The 6418-nt window shown below is 43.8% G+C and overlaps 2 long non-coding RNA genes across 2 annotated transcripts; both read right to left on the bottom strand.

Moving 5' to 3' along the window:
• Nucleotides 1-539: 539 nt before the first annotated feature.
• LOC143707297 (uncharacterized) lies at nt 540-1199 on the bottom strand. The gene is made up of 3 exons (XR_013193159.1): nt 941-1199; nt 779-852; nt 540-674 (listed from the first exon to the last, which is right to left on the bottom strand). It is a non-coding gene; the product is annotated as an uncharacterized LOC143707297 (long non-coding RNA).
• Nucleotides 1200-1543: 344 nt separating this feature from the next.
• LOC143707296 (uncharacterized) lies at nt 1544-2085 on the bottom strand. Its single transcript, XR_013193158.1, has 3 exons — nt 1854-2085; nt 1727-1781; nt 1544-1611 (listed from the first exon to the last, which is right to left on the bottom strand). It is a non-coding gene; the product is annotated as an uncharacterized LOC143707296 (long non-coding RNA).
• Nucleotides 2086-6418: the final 4333 nt, after the last annotated feature.

Genomic DNA, 6418 nt, shown 5'->3' with positions numbered 1-6418 from the left:
GGACTTATTGCCTATTCTGTATATATTTATTTTTGGTGCTTCTATTGAATACACTTTAAGGTATTATTCCATCTTGTTTGTTGTGTTTATGTTGTGAACAAATAGAACATTTCTATTCAAAGAAAATCATATAGAGGGTATAAACCGTAGTTTTTTTGTGTATCCTGCCTTAATTAAGCTGAGTGTTACATATTGGTGGCCCGTACGGGGAACCTTTATTATTGTTCTTTGTGTGTTTTTTTTTTAAGATGGATGTAAGGAATACTGATACAGTGACAGAAGTTGTTAATACTGCTGATGACCTAGTTACTTTTGAAGATGGCCAGAATGATATGGAACTAACAAATGTTCAAGAGATTCCCAGGTCTTTTGTGACTAGACGTAATCCTACTGCTGAAATAACTTCAATGCTTAGTTCATTGTACATTTCTGATGCTGAACAATCTGATGATGATGATGATGATGAGAGTTGTACACAAAATGTTGAGAGGGTACAATCATTGCAATCAGAACTGACTCAATGTAAAGTTGATTTATTGGCCCTTGATAACAAAGTACATACTTTAGAACAAGATTTCAAACAGTCAATGGACAGTACATTGAATCGGGAAACCAGTTTCAGACAGGCTGTAGATACTAGCTTGGCAAGGTTGGAGGATTATTTTGCAGATGCGCTGGAAAAATTAGAAAAGGCTGTGACAAATTGTTTTCTGAGGAGAGATGCGAAATGGGAAAGTCAAATGAGAAAAATGAGGCTCACTAGCACCCCCACACTCACCAGATTACAGGCCTATTCTCCAGATTCCTCCCGATTTTCCACTGTCCCTCAACCACTTACCCCAACTCTAGTATCTAGAGAGAAAATTACCACTCATAAACCCCTCAATGATACTTATGACGTTCAACATCCGATGTATGATAGACACTCTAATGTGCTTACCTCCTCAGTAGTGGCAGGTTCATCCTCATTCTGTGCCCGACCTCCTATCCGCATCGAATTCCCCTCTTTTGGTGACTCCTGTGATACGGCGGAGGTGCTCAACTTTATCGAACAATGTGAGAACTTCCTGGAGATCCGGCCCCTTCCCAGTACTGAACTCCTAGGAACCTTGAGCACGGTGCTGAAGGGACCTGCTCTGAGCTGGTGGAAAGCGGAGAAGGTCAAGGTAATGGATTGGAAATCCTTCAAAAAGGCATTTATGGCTGCTTTTCTTTCAGATGATTACCTCTCAGAAGTGGAGGAAAAGCTGAGGACAATGGTTCAGCAGCCACAACAGCGCCTGAGGGACTTTGCATATGACTACCGGGCCCTATGTCTGAAATGGAAGCCAGAGATATCTGAGGAGGACTTAGTAAATCGAATACTTAACAACATCAACCCCAGGGTTGCGGGATGTATGAGGGGAACCGTCAACTCGGTTGAGCAGCTGGTGAAGGTTGGATCTATGGTGGAAAAGGATCACATGGGAGCCAAAGACTACTGGCAAAAAGTCAGTACTCAGAGCAGCAAAGAAAAGACCAACAAAAAATCTGCTGAACGTACCTTTCCAAAAAACCTGGCTGGAGTAACACTAGCACAACCCCATCCCATGTCCTCTCTCCTGATGGTGCCTGTAAGGGTGAATGGCAAAGAAGTGAAGGATGTATTAGACACAGGTAGCACTTACACTTTAATGCAAGAAAGCCTGTGGAAACAGTTGAAAGGTGAGATTCCCTCAGTTGTTACCTCCAGTCCACAGAGGTTCATAATGGCGGACGGCACGATTCACCAGTCCAGAGATCTGCAAAGGATTAAGATTCAATGGCATGACCAAGATTGCAGTTTGGATACTTATATCCTAAAAGACACTCACCTCGCATTTCCTCTTATTGCTGGTCTGGATTTCCTGAGGGACACTGGAGCGGTCCTAGAAGTGGGAAGAGGCCGATATGGGTTAAGATCTGAAAAAGGAAACAACTATTACCCTTTCTTGCCATCGCAGATTCCAACAGGTCCTGTGATCCCGGCTGGTCAAGATCTTCCTCATAGGGCTGCAAAGCTGAATTTATACTATGCCCTACCATCCACTGGTAGACTTCCAGAACTCTTGTCCATTTCCCCCGAGAGCACTACGTGGGACTCTGACAATCAGGAGGAGTTGTTGAAATTGAGCTCCGCCTGGCCACGCACCACCTCCAACAACCTGGGTAAAACCTCAATAGTACGACACAAAATCACATTATCTGATGACATACCCCTAAAATCCCGGGCATACAGAGTTTCTCCTCTTAAGAAGCAGATTATAGGGGAACAAGTAGATCAGATGTTGCGAGACAATATCATTGAACCTTCTTTCTCGCCGTGGTCTTCACCTGTGGTGCTTGTCCCCAAACCTGATGGCTCTCACAGGTTCTGCGTGGATTATAGGAGGCTGAACAGCAAGACAATGGCTGACGCTTATCCAATGCCGTTAATTCACGACATCCTTGAATCCTTGGAAGGAGCCTCTTGGTTTAGTTCCTTGGACCTGAAGTCTGGATACTGGCAGGTGGAGATGGAGGACCAGAGTAAGGAAAAAACTGCTTTTATCTCCACCAAGGGGCTATTTCAATTCAAGTCAATGCCTTTTGGGCTCAGAAATGCCGCTGCTACCTTCCAGCGTCTGATGGAGAGAGTTTTGTCTGATTTGAGGGGGAAGATTTGTTTTGTTTATATTGACGACATCATCATCTATTCAAAGTCACTAGATCAACACGTTCAACATCTCAACATGGTTCTACATAGACTTACCCAAGCCAACCTGACGTTGAACATGAAGAAAAGCCACTTCTTCAAGCGACAGCTCAAATTCCTCGGCCATATAGTCTCTGAGAGGGGAGTGGAGATTGACCGAGAGAAGACCAGCGCTGTTGCAGAGTTCCCAATCCCGCACGATCTCAAAGCCTTGCAAAGATTTCTAGGATTGGCGGGGTGGTATCATAAATTTATAGCACACTTCGCGGACATTTCTGCACCATTGAACAACTTGAAAAAGAAAGGAGTCAAGTGGGAGTGGACCACAGAATGTCAAGCAAGTATGGATGCACTGAAGCTAGCTTTACAAAACTCACCGGTGTTAATACAACCCGACACCTCCAAAGACTTCCAAGTTCACACGGATGCTAGTGAGGTAGGACTGGGCGCCATCCTCACTCAACAGTCAGAGGAGGGAGAAAAGGTGGTGGCATATGCATCACGGACCTTAACTGGAGCAGAGAAGAATTACAGCACTTCAGAAAAGGAATGTCTAGCAGTGGTTTGGGTTGTTGAAAAGTGGAGACATTACTTGGAGGGAAGAGCCTTCAACGTCTTCACTGACCATGCGGCCCTAGCCTGGGCATTCAACTACCCTAAAACCTCCTCACGCCTAACTCGCTGGACACTCCGCCTGCAACAGTTCAACTTCCAGGTCCATCACAGAAAAGGGTGCCTCAACATGGGACCTGACGCTTTATCCCGGGTCCAGGGTACGCCTGATGCTGATGTTGCCCCTTGTCTATCCATATCACACCATGCGTCTACATTACCGCACTCTCTGGAGGAGATTACTAAAGCTCAACAATTGGACAATACCATCACTGACCTGCAATCTAACATTCCCCCTCGATCAGTCAAGGATCAAGCCATCACCTTTGAAAACCTCCAAGGGGTGTGGTACCGCAAAGTTCCTATGAAGGATAAAGGAGAGAAGTATCAGTTGGTAGTACCACTATCATTAACCGCTGACTTCATGCACTACTACCATGATAATCCGCTTGGAGGTCATCTCGGACAGTTAAAGTCTCTGCTGAAAATCTTAGACGTGGCATGGTGGCCGTCCGTTAGGAAGGACGTGTGCCAATACGTCAAAAGCTGTGAGATCTGTCAGAAATACAAACCTAGCAATACAAAACCTTCTGGATTGATGCAGAGTACACAGATCACTGAACCTGGACACACGTTGGGGGTGGATCTAATGGGACCCTTCCCCGCCAGTAAACGACAGAACACATACCTCCTTGTCATTGTTGATTATTTCACGAAGTGGGTGGAAATGTTCCCTCTGAGAGACAGCAAGACCCAGAAAGTAGTGAAAATTCTACGAGAGGAGATCTTTACACGATGGGGGGTACCCAAATACCTGGTGTCCGATAGGGGTCCCCAATTTACGTCCAGTCTTCTGAGCGATCTGTGCAAAACATGGGGTTGTGTTCAGAAACTCACAACGAGTTATCACCCACAGTCAAACCTAACAGAAAGAATCAACCGGACAGTAAAAACTATGATTGCTGCATACGTGGGTCAACATCATCAGACCTGGGACCAGTGGCTACCAGAATTCCGCTATGCCATTAACACTGCCCAGCAAGAAACCACCGGAAAAACACCAACTGTGCTTATGCTGGGTAGACAAATTCTAGGACCACTGGAACGTCTTATCCACCGACCGCCTTCACCTGATCAAGCTGCATATTCCCTGGTAGAACGACAAAACATCATGATGGAAGAAGTGAGGAATAGAATGAGGATGAGCCAAGCCAAACAAGCTAGGTATTATAATTACCGTAGAAAAAATGCGCAGTTTCATACGGGTGACCTGGTTTGGATTAAAACCCATCCTCTCTCTAATTCAGCAAACAAATTCTCTGCCAAGCTAGCGCCCAAGTGGGAGGGTCCAGCTGAAATTAAAAGTAAAACAGGGCCAATAAATTACACTGTGTGCTGGGGCAACCCACCTAGAGTCGATATATTGAATGTGGTAAACCTGAAGCGCTATTATGGACGCTCTCCTCCGATGCCGCTGGCTGGGGGGGGGGGGGGGGGGGGGGATATGTAGCTAGGCCACATAAGGAAAGAATATTTTATATTGTTGTGAAGTATTTGTATAATTCTTACCAGACAGCTGTTCTTTTATAATTATTCTTCCTCGTTTGATTGCCCGGCCATGTGGTTGTGTTCCTGTTCTCTCACGCGAGAGTTTGTTCGCGGAGCTTCAGGGAATCCCCGTGACGTCAGTCTGATCAGCTGGAGTTATGACTTTCACTTCCGTTTAAAAGAGCCGGAAAGTCGGCGTTCGGGAGCAACGCTACTATTGCTCGTTTGGGACTAGCGATCGATCGCACCACACCTTTTGTTTTTGCTCGTCATTGACTGTGATTGTTGGACTCTCTTTGCGGAAATACACCAGTGGATTATTTCACCTTGGAGATCGCTTCACAGGACAGCGCTGTTCCTCTTCCTGTGCACGGACTTTGAAAGGCTTACCGGTGAGGCCGATTCAACGCACACACTTACACTGAACTGGAACATACACACACACTCACCGGACTTATTGCCTATTCTGTATATATTTATTTTTGGTGCTTCTATTGAATACACTTTAAGGTATTATTCCATCTTGTTTGTTGTGTTTATGTTGTGAACAAATAGAACATTTCTATTCAAAGAAAATCATATAGAGGGTATAAACCGTAGTTTTTTTGTGTATCCTGCCTTAATTAAGCTGAGTGTTACAGTGTTTTAAATGTGGTATTGTGGTATAATGTGGTATAGTAGTGTTTTAAATGTGGCATTTAAGGACGGTATGGTATTTCTCAAAAGATTCTCACATTTTTGTGGTTGTTATTATGGAGTCAGTTTCAAGGCTTGATAATACTGTGTCAAACATACGTTTGTGAAAATGTTCTCCTATCTTGTTGGTGTCAGTTTAACCTTGATGTTTTTAACCATGGACATTTCCTGGATGCTCCAGAAACACAGTTCTTTATATTGCGTCTCTCCCGAGACTGGAAAGTGACGAATTAGACGGATGTTATTTGCTTCAGTCCTTGCTTTCATAGAATTGGTTTCTCCTGTGTTATTGAAGAGGTTTGATCGAGTCTGACTTTGTTCTCTGCGATAGAATGCGAGGCAACAGTGATTGATTTCCTTCACCATCACAACCACACGTCCCTCTGATCAATATGACTCAGTTGTGTGATTACTGACCTTCATAAAGAGCAAACCAGTACATCAAGCCAATTCAAACAGAATAAGTCATAAAAAGGGGCTGCAAAAAAGTGAATTTCCATTGTGTGGTCATGAGTTTTAAAGAACAAAGGAGAAATGTAGAAAGCGAGTGAGAGCAACAGAATGTCAAAGCAAGGAGCAAAGAACTTGAGGCACTTTACACAAAGAGGATAACAAAATAATTTTCTGCTTCTTTTTTAACAAATGATTGGTGAAGAAGGTGTTTCAGAAAACGTTGATCATCAACCTCAGGAGTTGTAACTAAATATTGTATGTGCTGTTTAATTTTCTATTTATTGTATGAGGTTTGCAACTTTTGCAACATTGTTACTAAAACTTTTCAGGTTGCAGATTTAGTCTAAATTTTTTAGTTTACTTTAGGGTTTTATAACCGGTAGATTAACGGTAGTT

This window comes from Siphateles boraxobius, unplaced genomic scaffold (assembly GCF_051911475.1).
Source record: "Siphateles boraxobius isolate OS27281-9 unplaced genomic scaffold, OSU_SipBor_1 41, whole genome shotgun sequence".
NCBI classification, from domain to species: domain Eukaryota; kingdom Metazoa; phylum Chordata; class Actinopteri; order Cypriniformes; family Leuciscidae; genus Siphateles; species Siphateles boraxobius.
This window is presented reverse-complemented; position numbering and strand designations above follow the sequence as displayed.